At 31.5% G+C, this 19,491-nt stretch overlaps 1 protein-coding gene across 1 annotated transcript in view; it reads right to left on the reverse strand.

Annotated features, from left to right (window-relative positions):
* The window catches only part of Eip74EF (Ecdysone-induced protein E74), a 240,643-nt gene that overhangs the window by 214,113 nt on the left and 7,039 nt on the right, over window positions 1–19,491 (reverse strand). The gene's annotated exons all lie outside the window — the stretch shown is intronic.

Raw genomic sequence — 19,491 nt, forward strand, 5'->3', positions numbered from 1 at the left:
GTTACTACTGCGAGACCTCTCTCGCCTTCTCTTACTCCCACCATCGCGCACTGCGCGCGCGATCTGTCAGAAGTAGAGGGGGAGTCGTAAGGCCATAGCCACGGCCATCGAGTCGCACGTGTGTATGCGTGTATGTGTGCGTGCGCGATCGAAAATCACGTATATTCGATTCCCGATTCGCACTTTTCGTCCCGTCAATTATCCGACGCGTCTTCGTTATTTTAACGAGACCCGCGGAATCGCGATTTTCTTATTATCGATTAATCGCGGTTACATGATTCTCGAATCGTACATACGGCGCGAATTTTTTTCACCTGTCAAACACGATGACATTTCCTCGATATATTAATTTTTTGTATATATAATGTACGGGGTGAGTTTTTTTTTTTTTTTTTTTAATATTTCGAAAATATGTGCAATTTTTCAAATAAGTTTCAAAGGAAGATCAAACCAAGATTATTATTGTACGTCCCCCTCTAGATCGTACAACTTTTATTTCAACAGTTTTTTTGTAAAATTATGTATTTTCGAAATATTTGTCGGTTATGATTATATAAAAAGGCTCACCCTGTATAATTAATATATATAGCTTCTAGATATAAAAAAATTGTAATCAATCTTTCGTAACAATCCAGAAAAAAGCTAAATTGTTTATATTAGCGCATTTCTAAATATATATATTCAATTAATACACTAAAAAATGACTACATTAATAGATATTTATTTCAATACTGCATAAATCATTTATTTGAATCAAATAAATATTTATCTGTTTTGAAGAGGATTTTGTTATATATCAAATATTTTTCACATCAAATCAATATTATTTTAATTTTAAATAAATAATTTATTTGGCAGTGTTGAAATAAATTTATTCGAATTCAATAATTTTTTTTCAGTATAGATAAATTTAGAATGACTAGATTATTTAAATTTATATTATATATATATATATATATATATTTTTTTTTATATTAGTATTTCCTAAAAACTGTTTTCGATAATTCCGGAATATACGCGCCGTACAATCGTTAATCTTATCATGACAAAAATTCGTAATTTTATATATCGTAATAATGTCGTGATTAACCGTGATTTTTACGAGTCACTCGTATATTCGCGTCATGGCGACAATGAATGCGCTCGACGAAAGGCCGATATAAACGAAACGCGGTGCGTTTTTTCCATCCTAAAAGCGTGCCAGGAAGACGATGGCGAAGTGCGCGCGTCGCGCATCCTGATGAACGTGTGTGCGTGTCTGCGTCCACGTGTGTAAAATAAAACGCGTTCTATATTCCGACGACGATCCGATAACGTGCACGCGACACACATACATACATATATATATATATATATATATATATATATATATATATATCTACGCACAGCGTGACGGACTCGCGATCCGACTAATCGTATGCGACTAATATAAAAGGTCGTGTCCGCCACCCCACGACACGTGTTTTCTGACCATTTAAATGCCGTACTTTTATGTATGACGACGACTTTCGATCCGAATGCACGGACGATAATTACGTATACGAGTCGCGAATCGGAGATATGTTGTCGTTCGCTTCGAAAGTCTGAAAGATTCTGATCGGCTGTGCGTCCCAAATTTGTATCGAAAATAATTTTGGAGGGAAATCTTTCCATGATTAAAATATTTCAGAGAGAAATTTCTTTTTCCAAGATTGGTTGGACAAGCAGTTTAAATGGGTGCGCTGAGAAAAATCTGTCAACCTTTCAACTAAATTGTTATTTTGTTAATTGAACATATGTTATTATTTAAATCAAATATACGTTTTGTTAAATGTGTTATATTTAATTTAAATATTTTTATATGTTGAAAAAATTTATTTTTGCAAACAAGTAAAAAATATTACAGTTATAAATTTATTTTAAAACAAAGATTTTATATGCATATGTTTTTTACGCTATAATAATAATATTTCACGCAAATATTTTACGTCTAAATTTTTCTTAGCCTCGAGTTATATATGCGCAGCACACATTTTTCTAATTTTCTCGAGAAATATTTGAGAGAATGCAACAAGAAACTCGTTACTTCTCGTTCTGGAATTAATGGAAAACGCGTTTTCTCGACGCAGAGCGCGACGCTATCAACTTGTTATCGCATATCGCTAATAATATGATGCGTCTGTGAACGTTAGATTAAAGAATAATTAATGATCGTTTGTAGTCACGCGTATATGACGTATGACGTACGCGATTCGCCGATTTTTACCGGACTTGATGTATAAATACAAAATTTTGCATTAAAATCAAAATGATACATAAAAGAAACGAAACGTCAAAAAATTTACATTTCGAAACGAGGGTTAAAGTATAACGAATATTTAAATGAAAAAAATGGTGATCGAGCTGTTCTAACAATCCAAAAAAGCTAGATTGTTCATATTACTGTTGCACATTTGTAGATATATTTATATAAAAATATATATATTATATTAATCAATTAACAGATAAATTTGGAATTATAATATATTTATATATATATTATTATATTGTTATTATAGATAATATACATTATACTAGATTGTTCAAATTTATACTATATTATAATTGTAAATTATTCTTATTATATATGTATATATTAATGAAAAATAATATTAAATAATATTAACATATTATTTTTCACACATAAGACAAAAGACAAATCACAATTGTTTCCGTAGAGAAACAACTTTTCTTTAGAAAACTTACTTTAGAAATATCAATCTAAATATATAGAATTGTCTAATAATTTTTATATAAATATACATCTATTTTATATCACAAATTCTTTTTGCAAATTCAGCTATTTTGCTAAACTTTAGTATACAAGATAACTATATATATAGAATGCCGAAAAAAATAGGATACGTTTTATATACAAAGGCTAATTTCATCAAAGAAGCCTGCAACACAGATTTATGTTTAAAAATAATAAGTATAATAATTTATAAAACACTCCGTTGTCTATTAATTACGTATCACTCATCACCGTCTAACATTTAATATACGACAAACTCTCTATTTCTCTCTCTCTCTGAATTCTTATCTGCATATTACCACATCATCAAGGCAAAATATCTTTAAAAAAAAAGTAAATAAATCAATGCCGATCGGCCGACTAACATTCCGATTATTCATTATCTGCGTTGCTCAGCAAAATCCTTCTTGATAAATCTTCACTAGACAATATTTTATTCGTTAAACAATATATTGATATACAAATTGATACATGCAACTCATTCGTTGCATCTTCTCTTGCAATAAATTGTATCATTTAAATGATACAATTTATTATGTATTTATTTATTATTTATTACAATAATTATTATGCGTCTATGAAGATCCATCGGACGGAAAAGACTTTGAAGGGTTAAAGGGCAAGAGAGGCAGCCAGTGGTGACACTCGACGATTAGGTCGGGCAAGCTCCGTTTCTCTCTCCATTAAATGAAACCGCGCAGACGCAGGTGGCCGATGGTGATCGCCGCGAATGGCGAAGCGGATTCGCGAGACTTTCTAACGAAAGTGCAAGTGTTTTCTTTCTTTCTCAATCCGGAGGGGGACCGCCGCGTAACCGTTCTCGTCTCTCGCTGACTTTCGCACGTTTTCCGCGATTTCCCGCCGAGGTCGTCGAACGCTTCCTGCTTTGGCCGCGCTTCAATTATTTTTTTCGCAATCGTTTCAAAATTTTTCGCACACAAGACAACTTTTTTTTTTATTTTTCTATATATTACGAAATTAAAAAAAAAGTTTCCCCGAGGAAGCTGTTGTTATAGTACTTTAAACTCGATTATTATTTTTGACAGTTATCAGCTGATTTCTGTCAAGATACATACGATTCCTGATTGAGTGATTTTCGGATCGATATAATTATTTTTCTCGCCTATACATCACTTCAGGAGAGGTAAAAGGGAACATAGAAATTTAATAATAAGAATTTTCAATCGTCGGTCGTTTTGGAGATCAAATTTTTGCGAAGCGACGTATACGAAGCGCGATATAGCTTCGTTACGCTTTAATGCCGTGTTACGTGTCGACAAAAAGAAAGAGGCCTTCTTATACGTCCAGACGATTTAGGAAGTCGCGGCTCGGCCTTCGCGGCGATTCGAGAGACCAGAGTCTCTAGGATCCCCGAGTCAATACACCGAGAGATTCGAGGTGCCCGCGGCACTCAACCAAGGCTCCGGCCGGCTTCGCCGTGACATAAATATTCGGGGTCCTCTTTTGAGAGGCCCCGACTCTTTCGGCGGTCGAGAGAACTGAACTTGAGAACGAGAGAAAGGGGACCGAGAGGGAGAGAGAGAGATGCCCGTAATCATACCGTGGCAATGGGCGACCCTGAAGCGGCGAATTTGCCGATTCAGCCGTCATCCTGAAGAGAGACGCGAGACGCTTCCTTTCGTCTATTTTTAAGAGCACCGCCAACTTTACGCTTGTCCCAAAACGCGGCGTATATAATCCGTCACTCCTGTCGATGATGTAATCAATTGAAAAAAAAAAAAACGAGCATTGCGAGCGACGAAAATTTCAGCCAGCACAATTTCTTGCTAGGTGTGTATCATTGAAAATTTTCGAATCCCTAAAATAAATTAATTAGCTGGAAATATCTTTTGTTTGCATCAATCTGCGTTTCACACACTGTAAAAAAATATGTAATATATTACACAAAAATATGTAAAATTACATAAATAATAAGTGTAAAATTACACGATAAATAATAGAAATGATTACCTTTTCATTATTTATCATGTAATTTTACATTTATTATTTATGTAATTTTACATATTTTTAATGTAATTTTACAAAATTTTTTTACAGTGCAAGTTTATGTTTTCGTGCTTCAAATTTAGTATAACTTAAGCGGATTATATCATATCGCAAAAAATTACACTGAAAAAATTATTAAATATGTAATTATTTATTTCAATACTCTAATAAATCATTTATTTGAAATAAATAAATATTTATCTGTAAAAAGAGAGGATTTTCTTTTATATCAAATAAATATTTCTCAAATTAAATCAATATTATTAGTTACAAATAAATTAATAATTTATTAGGCATTAATTGAAATAAATATTTCTTCGAATTCAATGCATTTTTTCAGAATTATTGTTTTATCAGTTTTAATTCCACAAAATTTAATTTATTGATAAAATTAAAAGTCGATAGAAATATGCATTCGATTTATAAGTATCGAAAAAGTTGAAGAGAAAGTTTTGCACTATCTCTCGGGACAAATGTATCCAACGCCCGTTACTAATCATTATACTATGCATTATTTATAAATACTAAAATTTGAAATACGGATATAAAAACTCGTTAACGATCCCGAGAATGAATGTAATAACGCGACTTTATATTCGGCCGCGTATATATACCTGGTCTAATTATATCTTGGTAATGAAAACTCGAAAAACGAGCTCGAATAAATTCTCTCGTTACGAGATTCGCTGTTCAACATCACTTCTTTAAAAAAAATAATACGACCATTTTTTTCCACGAAGATGCATACGATTTAATTCCATCGTTATATTGGCGATGGTAAATTCGTAAATTATGTCTATCTATTTCAACATAAAATATTTTGTTGTCTTTCAAAGACAATTATGTTATATATACATATATAATATAAAACAATTTGTTAAAAAAAAGACAGTTGTAAAGTGCAATAAAATCTATCATAAAATTTAACGCTTACGCAAGTCTTAATTTTTATAATATATTAATAAAATCTCAAAAATTGTTAAATTATATCCGAGGTTAAAAATTATCTATAAAATATGAATTTTATTTAAATATTTTATCAAAAAAATTTATTAAATTTATTAAATTTTAATTTTTTTTATAAAAAAAATGTTTTTAAATAATTATTTATCTGCGTAAAAAAATCTATAAAAAATAACTCTTAAATTGATGTTCGACCTACTGACCACTTTGAAAATTAGCTCCGAGATGCCAAGATTTACGATGACCGTGTGACAAAGTTCTTTATCATCCTCTCTCTATATCGATCTCTGTCGTAGCTATCCGCGACGTTCGGGGTCGACGAATGAAGAATCGCGCGATCTGATGGTGCAGTTTAAGCCTGTGTTAGACTCAACGATGGCACGCCCGAATCGTATCGCACATATATATACACTTAATGCACACGCGATTGCACTCTGAAGCGTTTCATCGCGCGTCACCCGCGAGCGAGACTGACTTTCACTACGCGACCGCGGTGTCTCTCTCTCTGCTAAGTCTGCCGTAAATTCGGTAACTTCCACGTCTCCTCTCGTGCCCCTGTCCTCCTTCGACTCGTCGATTAATTTTTATACGTATATATCGCGCGACGCGGCCGAAAAAAAAAGTAAAAGCGTATACGATTCGTGTGCAAAAAAAGAATAATGAATGTGATTACTTGAATCGTTCAACGGAACAATAGCATTATAATGTATCGTATTTTACTTGGATTTCGAAAAATCAAGAACTCAAAGAAATATATACGTGTTTAGTGGATTCAATTTATGTATAAGAAAGCGATCGATATAAGTTGAAATTAAATTAATATAAAAAAGGTATATAAGAAACGAATCTCTTTTTGTTTATAATCATAAATATAGAAGTTCTGTATTGATAGAAAAAATTACGCGTTATTTTGCAACGATGACACACCTAGTGCATGCTTTTACGTGCGAAACTTGATCGTAATTTCCCTTTTCACCTGGCCAGGTGACAAGATATTCTGATGTTATCGGGGAGAAACGTTGCAAACACATATCTAACAGTATGTTAATCTTGATGATTAAAAACCAATGAAAAGTCATCATCGTGTTGTAAGATATACAAAGTCGTAAGCGCGATAAAATCGAATAGATTCCAATGATATATATGCCTCATCCATAAATGTATATGTCTTTTAATAAATTGTCATTCCTACCACGGAAACAAAATTAGACACCATAATTAAATTTTATAAATTTATTTTATTTATTTTTATTCATCTTATTTTATAATTTGTTAACTTTATTTTTACAAATTTTATATAGGGACAGCTATAGCTATCATGAAATTTAGTAAAATATTAGTAAATTTAATAAAATATTAATTATCACAGCTAACATTTAGGCATGATAATTAAATTTCAGGTTGTAATATAGGAACAGCTAAAATTTAATTATGGTGGTTAATTTTTTTTCCGTGTACATTGCTACATTATGCTCATCTCTGTATTTGCCTCTTTCTTTCATATAGGTATATTTTTTAAAGAAAAAAATTTCCTTTATTTGTATTCAAGTAATTTTTAAAAAAATCCAGGCATGTTCCAAAAACAATAATTTATTCAAACAAATTTCTGTGCGAGTAAAAAACAAACGTGTGTTGTTAAATGACGAAAGCTTTCCGAGCTTTGCATGACTTTAATCGATTCTTCAGCGGCGATAGCGAAGGGATAAGTCATAACGGTTCGATGCTCTCTGTACGAGAATATCTAAATATAACGGTCAAGTGATAAAAATAATAGACTCTAGCACGATGTAAAGAGCGTGATCTTAGGTATTATTTCCGTGTATAATATATACGAGTACGACTGGCGTCTCAATTTTTTTTGCGTTCTGAGAACGTAGCAAAAATCCTTTTATAAGTATATCACTAAACTTCATTTCTGCTCACACACATCAAATTAATATTTAGACAAGTAATACAAATCCGTAAGGTTTTTCCTCCAATAGATAAAATGCAATTTTTTTAAATTGTAAGACTGATATGTTTCTTTTTTTTCAGATTATATATAACATTATTTTAAAAAAGTAGGAAAAAATTTTACGAATAAAATAGAGTTCAATACAATTTAAAGCACCGGCGCAAAAAGTCTGCTAAAGATATCCTGATTCTTATTATAGTAATTTGTGACACAGTTTGCGGCAAGACGAAAGTTCCGATCGCAATTTTATGCTTGTAATTTTCACATTTACGGTCAAGAACATATCAGGAACATAATTCGTAGAACTACACGTGCGGTAGCATTTGGCTATAAAAACAAGTATCAAAGTGCACCATAATTTAGAATTAATTCGAATAACTGTTACCTTACAACAAAACCTTCTTGCATAACAAAATTCATAAACTATATATCTCCGCAATAAAGCTGTTTCGTATACATATTCGTGGAAAAAATGCACGCTGCACATTTATTGTTATTATTGATTGAATACAAGGTGTGTTTATTTATTGCAATTTAAACATTGATTTTACGCTTATGTCGACAAAATCCATCGGCAACGTGAACTCGTTATCCGACCGGTGATGCAAGTGTGTATGTGTAATATATATATATAGAGTACATTTTATTATATACAATTTTGTTGGTTGACAATTACAACACAGCTAGAAATTGTTTAATATGGTTTTTAAAACAGTGTTGCAAAATTTTGAGTGTGAGCTCGCTGTGAAATATAAATTATTTTATGCAGAATGACAATATTTTATTTAGAGAATCAGAGCATTGATGAAAAATAATACAATTTTTTCAACTTTTGTAAATAAAAATATATTGCTTTGCCACGCTTTCCTTTGATTAAAACATAAAAAAAATAAATGTATAGGTAATATAAAACTATACAAATAATGTTTTCATATTTTGTATTTCATGGACGAGAGAAAATATGTGATAAAATATAATCTTTTAAATGTTACACAAATATATATAATTTTACAAAAATAAGTATGCAATATTTAAATACTCTTTATCTAATATTTAAATATTCTTATTAAATAATTTATATTTTTGAATTTTTCTTTCAAATGTAAATGGAACTGTAATTATATTCTATTCGAAAGAAAGATAAAATTCTATTTTACAAAAATATCCAACCTCTATATGGCAGAAAAAAACACGTGTCAAATTGTTTCTTTTTACGTTTCATAATGAAATTTTTAGCAGATTCGCGGGGTCCATTATGGGAATTGTTTGAATAACGCTCTCGTGAGAGGTGCTAAATTGCATTTCGCTTAAGATGTGAGCTCTCCTCATCCAAGTATACGATTAGCGACGAGGATCGATTACATGATTCCGAGCAAAGCTTTGGCGCGAGACACGGTCGGATGTCCCATCGAAAGGAAAAGAAGTAGAAAAGAGAGGGAGGAAACGTACTCTCACTTTTCGCCTTCAGAAAGTCGCGTTCTCCTCTTTCGATTTACCGACTTGGCCGGTTTAACGTACGTATAATGGACCAGTGTCAGGCAACGTTTCGGTTAATATGGCCCCGCGACATTTCGGTGAGTCAGAAAAGTGTGCGACAGGGGGCCACTGGCCAGTAACCGGGTCAATGTTAAAAGTCGAGACTCTAGTAGCGATTGCCTAACACGCGGCAATGAATACGAAGAAGAGGAGAGGCGCGGACGAAGAGAGAGAAACGATTTTGGCTCGATGATAATATTATCTAGCCTTGTATGCGTAATGCTTTCTCGCGCGATTTTGAAAGGAAGAATTATATATAAAACACCTCTGGAAATCAGGGTGTCCGGCAGACTCGATGAAAAAATTCCCTGACTTTTTTCAAGAGATTTTCCAAGATCAGAAATTAATTTTTTCCCTGACTTTTTAGTATTTTTTTTCCAAATATAGGTATAATTTGCATATATCTATATATGATAAATCCATTAAATATTAAATCATGAAATCCTTGAGATATTTTTGTCAACAAAATGGTAAGGTTCGGAAATTAAAAAAACAAAAATTTAAATCAATTATATAATCTGCATTATGTATAAACATGTCACTATAAACTAAATAATCACCTTTTTTATTTATATTATATCAATTTTTTTAGTTTTGTCTCTATTAAATACATTGAAATAAAATAACACGACGATGAAAGTATAAATTAATAAACACGCTGTAGATGAATCGATTTTTAACACAGAAAATTAACGTGCTGGGAGTCGAGGAAAAGATTATATTTATTTAATAAAAAATTTCAAATTATTGAGACAAATGTAGAATAATCCAGATATATAGTAAAATTTCCTGATTTTCTTCCCTGATAATTTTAGATTTATAAAATTCCCTGAGAATGGTCAGGTTTTCCAAATTTCCCTGACTGCTAGACACCCTGAAAATCAATCGAATCTGACGTGTATACGATTATAATTACATTCCTGTTGTCACTGACAAAATATGAGGGATAAAATAAACGGAAAAAATATATGTAACTATCGAACATATTTTTCAGATTTTTTCTACCTTTCATGCTATTCTCGATTACTTTTACTGTAAAAGAGATGCAAATTTATTTTTAACGTATAAGACGGGCAACAAGAGCCAAATCGCGGATGACAATGCGTTATCCTAACAAAACTAAATAATTTTCCGTTAAAATTAAATACCGGTGCACAAGGCACCAAATTTTACTTGGACACGGCCAAGATTTTAAATATGAAATAATCTCATATTTGAGATTTAATTTCAATACCCCTTTTTAACCCCCCACGGAAAATAAATAAATGAATGCAAGAGAAAAATATAGATCCGAAAATCGCTGAATCGGGAATTTATTTTGTTGTATATTTATTCTTTTCCGATATTATATTATCTATTTTCCTCTTCACGTCTATTTTTTTTATCATTTTTTTATACATAAACTTTTTCGATTTCTAACTTCTAGTAATATAAAACAAAGATAAGAACTGCCGATAAAACGCAGGCTAATATAGCAACGAGAGAATACTTTATCCGCGATTAATATTATGTTCTAACAGAAATCAGCTGATAACTGTCAAAAATATTAAGAGTTTAAAGTATTACAACATATTATTTTATTTAATTTTATTTTATCCGCGATTAATATTATGTTCTAACAGAAATCAGCTGATAACTGTCAAAAATATTATAAGAGTTTAAAGTATTACAACATATTATTTTATTTAATTTTATTTTGAACAAACTGTCAAACTGTAAACAAGGGACAATTGATTTAATAATTAAAATATAAAAAACAATTAAAAATAATAACCATAGCTTCGATTAATTTTTAACAAAAATTATAAGATTGGTCTCTGTACTGTTTTATTCATAATATATATATATATATATATATATATATATATATATATATATGTATATATATAATTTTCACTTTATTAAACGGCTGTCGGTTTATTTTTCTCGCGGGATGCCTATCTCGTTAAGCGCGAAAGGGTTAAGAGACCGTCGTAGTAGGACGCGTAGGGAAAAATAAGAGGAAGTCGAAGGAAAGGGAGGGGGCAGGGAAACTTTGAATTTCCCCCGCGGCGCAACAACAACACCGGTCGGTTATCTGCATTCTCTCGTGCTTTTGCATCGCGAGGCGAGCGAGCGAGCATTCGCTCTTAATGTCCGTGCCTGGTGACCCGTGGTGCAAACTAAACTCACCGGAGAAAGTTGCCGGATACTTTCTCGTAGCTCCGCTTGCTCCTTACACGCCGGTCGATGCAATCGCGTTTATAAAAGGGGACCCCGCATCTCTTTCTCTCTCTCTTTCACCCGACCCCGACAAGCTACTCGCGCGCGAGCAGCTTTTAATCCGCTAGGCGTTCCCGATCGAAGCGCGATTCGGACAGCTCCTCGATAGTAATAATTATGAGTAATCCTCGCGCGATCTGACATCCATGATAAATATCGAAACGATATATATATACGTGCACATATGTACATCTATATACGAAGACACAATAATTATCTCGCGATAAATTCCGATTAAAAACGTAGTCGTCTAACATTAATCGCGTTAACGCCCCAAATTTAAAATTATTTAAAAATGCAACACTGAACGACATAAAAAAATTAATAGATGTAAGTATGTATTTTGCGAAAGAATCGATCGCATGGGTCCTTTAGAATCAGTAAAAAAATTAAGAATTTGCTCTCTGACAGAAATCAGCTGATAACTGTCAAAAATATTAAGAGTTTAAAGTATTACAACATATTATTTTATTTCATTTTATTTTGGACAAACTGAACTATTTTGAAATAACTATCATTAAACTAACAAGGAAATAAAATTTAAAAAAAATAAGAAATTAATTGTGCCCCATCCTGGAAAAAATTCTGCGGACGCCCATACTTGAGCGCATATTCAGCTCCTCGCGGACTTGATTTATTCGTCCGAGGGAACGAACTCTCGCGCTCTCGCGAAGGTAGATAGGTAAGATAGTTAGATACAGCCGCAGCACACCACGAGAGAGCTCTATGTATAACCGCGCTATTATGTTCTCTCGCGCAGGTTACACACCGGGCTGGCTTTACTCGTCTACTAGGAAAATCTCGGGGGCCCACCTACGCCCGTTCGTTATCTATTCCTGCTTCGCGCATAGCCCGCGGTCGACCGTGATAAATCAGAGGTTACGCAGTCGGAGGAAAAAAAAAAGAGGGATTCAATCCCGGCGTTTAGCCGTAGGTCACGCGTCTGATATCGTCCCGCCAGTTTCGTCCAGTATATGATATTAAGTTGGAAACTTGTCCTATAATGATACATGTCTCCGTTTTTAAACATTTATGCTTTTAATTTTGTAATTAAAACTAAAAAGAAATATATTGTATTTAGAATATCCCTTTCGATTTATTATTGTTTTAATTATATATATAATATATTATATATATAATATTATAATATATTATATATATATATATTCCCAGAAAAAACTTAGCCACCATAACTAAATTTTAGCTGTTCCTATATATTATAATACAATCTGAAGTTTAGTCATCATGCCTAAATTTTAGCTATGGTAATTAATATTTTTTTAGCTATTAGTTAAGCGGAAAATTCTATAGCTAAAAATATTAACTATCATAGCTAAAATTTAGGTATGATAACTAAATTTCATGTGTAATAAAGGGACAGTTAAAATTTAGCTATATATAGCTATAATTTTAGCTAAAGTAGCTAATTTTTCTGTATTATAATAAAATTATATTAATATATTTTATTATTTAGCAAAAGGATATTTAATATACGTGATTTGAAGATCTTTTCGATCATTTTATTTGAAGCATTGATATTTTAGAAAATTTAACGATGCCTAATGAAAATCATATATAATTACTAATACAATAATACAAAAAATTTTGGAAAAAATTGAACAATACTAAAAAAAATGCAAAATATTTATACCTGAAGAAAACGTGTAAATAAAATTCGCCAAAAAACGTCATCGAATATTATTACATAGTTAAGAATTAAACGGCGCAAGGTAGAATGCGAGGGGCAGAAAAAAAACACTTAAGAAAAATGAAGATTTTCCGAAGACACGTCTCCGCGGATGCATCCGACTGTGACGTAGCTTTCGTGCAGTAAAGTCCGCGTGACGTCACTCTTTCGATGACGTGTGGTCAACCGCGGTCAATGCACCAAGCCCGGCGCGTTTCTTCTTGCAGGGCACTATAATGCTCGGTTCACTGGCTACGACGTCGTGTGCGTTCGTTCACGTACATACACGGGTCTGCACGTGCGCGCGTTACACCGCAAAATACCGGGTGTTCGGAAGGTTCGCTTTTTGCTCGCATTGAGAAAATTCGCCCGATTCGAGCATCTCGCGCGGTCGCTTTTCATCCTACGAGTAATCGTCGCGTTGGTCCTCGCGCGATTATTCATCTAAAGTATATACACAAAAGTGTTTGTCAAATATATATTTTAAAAAATGAGCATAATCATAAATGCAAATTATTAAATTCATATCTGTCAACAAAAATTTTTTTCACCTTTTATACGAAAAATTATATTTCATTGATATTCCTTCGTTTTTGTTTATATTTATTCAAAAATTACTTTTATTAGCTTTATGAAGTTTATTCAATCTTTTCGTATCGCATATATAATATAGAAAATGATAAATTATATTAAATATAACGGGGTATAATTATGTGACGTTAAATGTGATTTAAAATTCTAAATTTCCGCGAAACTTCCAAGACAACATTTATATTCTATCTCCGTGTCAAAGGATTAGATCTGCAACGGAGGAAGTTAGATCTCTCAAGTTTTCTCGGTCAGGACGTTCTTATATCGGGAAAGTTAACCCACGCCCATCGCCTCCACCTACACGATATCGTAGGTTGCAGGTCGACTAGTAGTAGAGGTAGCGAATTATCGGACAAGAAGTAGAAAAGCCCGCTCACGTAGTCGACTCGTCGTCGTGTGTCCCACGAAAAAAAAAGAATTATAATTCTTTTTTATAATTATAATTTTTTTCTTTTTTTTAGCTACAGCTACTATAGCTAAATTTTAGCTGTCCATATATTACAACCTGAAATTTATCATACCTAAATTTTAGCTACGGTATAACTAATATTTTTAGCCACAGTTTAATGGAGAATGTTGTAGCTAAAAAATATTAGCTATCGTAGCTAAAATTTAGGCATAATAAATAAATTTCATGTGTAATATATGCGGACGGCTCAAATTTAGCTATGGTAAAAACTGAAAAAAAATTTAGTTAATTCCTACAAGTATTTATTTCAATACTGTCAAATAAATCATTTATTTAAAACTAATAATATTTTAATATAAGAAAATCCTTTTCAAAACAAATAAATAGTGTTTCAAATAAATGATTCATTTGTTTGTACTGAACTAAATATGTATTAATTTAACAAATTTTTTTCAGTGTAGCTAATTTTTTTTCCATGCAGTGATAATGTGTGTATTATATACGCGTGCAATCGGCCGATTGTTTATGCAAAAAGGTCCAGCTATAGTCTAGTCGGATTATATATGTATATGAGTCGCGGAACACAACGCGCTTACGCTAATTGCTAATTTTCTGAAATTGCAGGGTGCACGAGAGACTGCTTTCCGACACGCGGAATAAATAGCTTCGCTACTGTTACTATAACGATATTCCGCGTTGTAAAGATATATATACAACCAACTAATGTGCTTTGTAAATCAATGAAATGCTTTGTTACTATCAATCTATTTAATTAAAAAAGATTGCGTGGCTCGTATAACTGGTCAGCGTAAAACGATATCGTGTTTATGTACGCAGGATCTACGCGCGTGAATTAAAAAAACAAACACTATTCCAGTTGAAGGAATATTTTAACTTCAAAAAATATGAATACGTTATTAATATATATTACGTAATGTGTGTAAGATAACGTGCGTAAATATATGTGCTATTAATTGCATTAAAAAAAATCATTTTTTATGTGTATGAAAATAAAAAAAAATTAAAATATCTTTTTCATCTAAAATATTTTATTTTTTTTATACACATATATAAAAAAAAATAAAACAAATTAAATTCTTTTAACATATGTTAAAAAATTTTATTTTGATATGCAGTATAGCTAATATTTGCAGTAATTTTATACAATTGTTTAATTTTATGTTATAAACATTTTCTTGTAATTTTTTAAAATCATTTTAAAAATATAACTAGCTACACACAGTTACGTAAAATATATTCTATGTATATAATAAAATATATAATAATACACAAATGCATCTCTTTGTCTCCATATGTCTTTTTTTATAGATCGAGGATAAGCATATGTGAACATTATCATATAATGTCCATCTATATCTAATCGGTCCATAGATACATTATACTTATATAATATATACATTATATGTAAAAATAATATTTCTGAAAGACTCTGGAATTAAATATCGAGTCCCAAGAATTTCCGAGAGAAAGTTTCAATAAAAGTGGCTCACTGCATTTAAAAATTTCATTTCGCGCTCGACTCGTGCAGCTTATGCTCAACAATTCATCCTCGGAAGATCCTTCCGAGATTTCATCACGATGAAAGGAACGTATCTTCTATTAAAAGAAAAAAAAAAAAAAAAAAACATGGGCGTACATATGCATTTAGAAAGCACGTTTGCAATTCCGTTAATCAGGGCAGATGCAACTCCGTTGCATAAGTCCGGCAGAAAGAAAGTATTACGGGATATTAGTTTCGTGAGAATGCCTACGCGCGGGATATTAATTCCAAAACATAGAAATATGCAATATAATAATATCGCATTCACAGCTATATCTAAATTACATAACAATAAAATAAATGGCAACAAATATGATATATATGATGTCATCTCTTCTCTAAAATTATTACACATCGATATTACATCGTGACATACAAATATATTACATTACATGTATGTAACACGGCCATTCGCGTAATAAAAAAAAAAAAAAAAAAGAGATTTATATTGTGTCAGCAGAAAAAATTGCTTATAAGTCTGAGTGGGCTCTAGTTCGTTATGATCATTGTTTTTTTTTTCTTAATGTACATACACACGGGTTCGCGTGTGGAAAGTCGAAAACGGGAGAGGAAAGGAGAGAGAGAAAGACCTGACTTGAGCCATAGGTAGACCGTGGACGACAAGCGGAGTCGAGTTGAGAGGCGCGGACGTTCGGTCAGAGACCCCGCAGGGCCGGCGCAAACAGCGAGTACAGCATTACCCACTTGCTCGCTCTCTATCGCGAACCTGGGCCCCCCGACACACAATGGGCGCGATAATCCTCCCTGTAATAATCGGCGGCGCCTTTTATCCCCGGCGCGTTCGTGGAAAAATTTCGCGCGCTCTCGTCTCATCCTGATTTTTTTTTCTCAAAGTAGATCTTCGCGCTCATTCACTTTCTCCCTTTCTTTTTCTCTCACTTCTCGTAGAACGCTCGCGAAACGTATACAATGTTTATTTCGTTATCGCGTTATTTTCTTTGTGAAAGGGCAGCGAAAAAAGAAAGGACGATGTATGACGCGGAATAAGAAAAGCAGACGGTGTCGTAACGTCAGTTGAAGGATAAGATGTCAACGTATTTTTCGTTCTTATCACCGAAATTTTACGGCTCACGTCATGTATTTTTACTACAAGAGATATATAAACTTTATACTATATAAAAGATCGTAATTCTCCATTGCCTCAAGAGAGGAAATAAAATTTTATGTACTTCTATATTTTTTTTTTTTTTGACGTTCGTGTGTGCGTATCACATCAGTTCGCCAAAATTCCTTTTCGACCTCAGATATTATTTTATGTCATGTACAATGAATGCACAAATCCTTGTTCGTGTCATAATTATATAAATAATGTTAATCATGATGCATATAAATCGATATAAATATTTAATATCTTTGCTATATTTTGAAATATCAATCGACAATCGACAGAGTATTATATTTTTTTTATATTGTATGTTAATAAAAAAATTTTACTTATTTTTAAGAAAAATAAAAATTTTCAATACCAAGTCAATTTTATAAAAATATTTTATATAATATTAAGATAGAAGATTGAGTAAGTTTCTCCAAACACAAATTTTGGATCGATTTTTCTTTTTAAATAAAAATTCTAAAATATATATATATATCACACTCTCTTTCTGTCTTATTTATAATTATTGTAAAATTGAATATTGAAAATCAATTTTTCTTAAGGAGATGACCCAAATTTTTTATTAAGATTGAAGTTTGTGGAAATGTTTCCAAACAAGTTTGATTTTTTGTTATAAATAAAAGTTCTCAATAACATATTACCTCCTTTATCTCTTATTTATAATCATTGTAAAATTGAAAATTAATTTTTCTTAAGGAGATAAGCAAAAGTTTTTATTAAAACGTAAGACCTGAGAAAGCTTTTACTGAAAAAAAAATTTGTTAACTTAACTAAATTTTCAACTACAAATATTATTTTGTTAATTGAACATAAAAAATATTTAAATTAAATATAATATATATTAAATTTAACAAATCGTATATATTTGACTTAAATATTAACATAAGTTCAATTAATAAAACAGTAATTTAATTGAAAGGTTTTTGGTCAAATTAACAAATCTTTTTTTTTCCCAACAAATTTGACTTTTTAAAAATAACTAAATTAATGCGATGCGAATTTCTTGAAACGTAGCGAGAGGCCAGCGATCGCGTTATTTATTTTCCGCGCGACGCGTAACTACGATCCGCCGCCGATCTATACACGAGAAGACTACTTTCTCCGTGATGTATACGCGCGTGCGATGCACGCGTGTCTTCCAAGTTATGATTTCCGCGGTGCGCTCCGTAAATACGCGGACGGTCGGCGACGTCTGTGCATTTAGAGCACTCAGCCGTGCGAGCTCGCGGCGATGGACTCGCGGAATCGGCTTTAATTTCGACTCTTTCTCGCGACTACCACTTTCTCCGTCCCTGCCCCTACGATAAATTCGCGCTCGAACGATTAAAACTTCGCCGACGACGTTAAATAAAGCGAATCACCGTAAATCATATATGCGAATTGCGTTAAAAACGAACGGGTGCCGCGATGCGCGTCTCACGGCGCGAAAGAGAAAATCTTAATAAATCATGAAAATCTATATACCGCTCTCAAACGAGCTATAGATTTCCGAGAACGATAAAAGGAAATGCCGAAGATATATCAGGAATATCGAAACAAGTGAGAAATATCGGGTATACAAGTTCAACATTTATGACGCTATAAATTTAATGTAAAAAAAATTAGCTTAGTTAGTCTCTATATCGCAACATAAAATTTAGCACAGACAGAATTTATTCTTAGAATTTACTTTGAAAATCATGATAATCGTGAAACAATTTGGTATTGGAAGAATTTTATTAGAGTTTCTCTGATTAATATTTTTATCACATAATTAATATTAAAATTAATATATATAATAATATTAATATTAAATATATTATTTACTGTGTACATAATAAAATTTACTATGTACAATTATTTTTTATTAAATATTTAATCAAAAAATTTAATGTAAAAAAAATTAGCTTAGTTGTCTCTATATCGCAACATAAAATTTAGCACAGGCAGAATTTATTCTTAGAATTTACTTTGAAAATCATGATAATCGTGAAACAATTTGGTATTGGAAGAATTTTATTAGAGTTTCTCTGATTAATATTTTTATCACATAATTAATATTAAAATTAATATATATAATAATATTAATATTAAATATTATTTACTGTGTACATAATAAAATTTACTATGTACAATTATTTTTTATTAAATATTTAATCAAAAAATTTAATGTAAAAAAAATTAGCTTAGTTGTCTCTATATCGCAATATAAAATTTAGCACAGACAGAATTTATTCTTAGAATTTACTTTGAAAATCATGATAATCGTGAAACAATTTGGTATTGGAAGAATTTTATTAGAGTTTCTCTGATTAATATTTTTATCACATAATTAATATTAAATATTATTTACTGTGTACATAATAAAATTTACTATGTACAATTATTTTTTATTAAATATTTAATCAAAAAAATTCTTATTATAAAATTCTTCCAATATCATATTGTCCTACAATTACCATGATATATTTTCAGGATAAACTTTTAGAGAATTTTATCCTTGTAATAACAAATATTTTTTAAGTATAAATTTAATGGAGAATTCTATATCTAAAAAATATTAGCTACCATAACTAAAATTTAGGAATGATAACTAATTTTCCTGTGTAATATATAGGGACAGCTTAGCTATAC

This window comes from Nylanderia fulva, unplaced genomic scaffold (genome assembly GCF_048542155.1).
Source record: "Nylanderia fulva isolate GAGA-0341 unplaced genomic scaffold, ASM4854215v1 Scaffold34, whole genome shotgun sequence".
Lineage (NCBI taxonomy): Eukaryota > Metazoa > Arthropoda > Insecta > Hymenoptera > Formicidae > Nylanderia > Nylanderia fulva.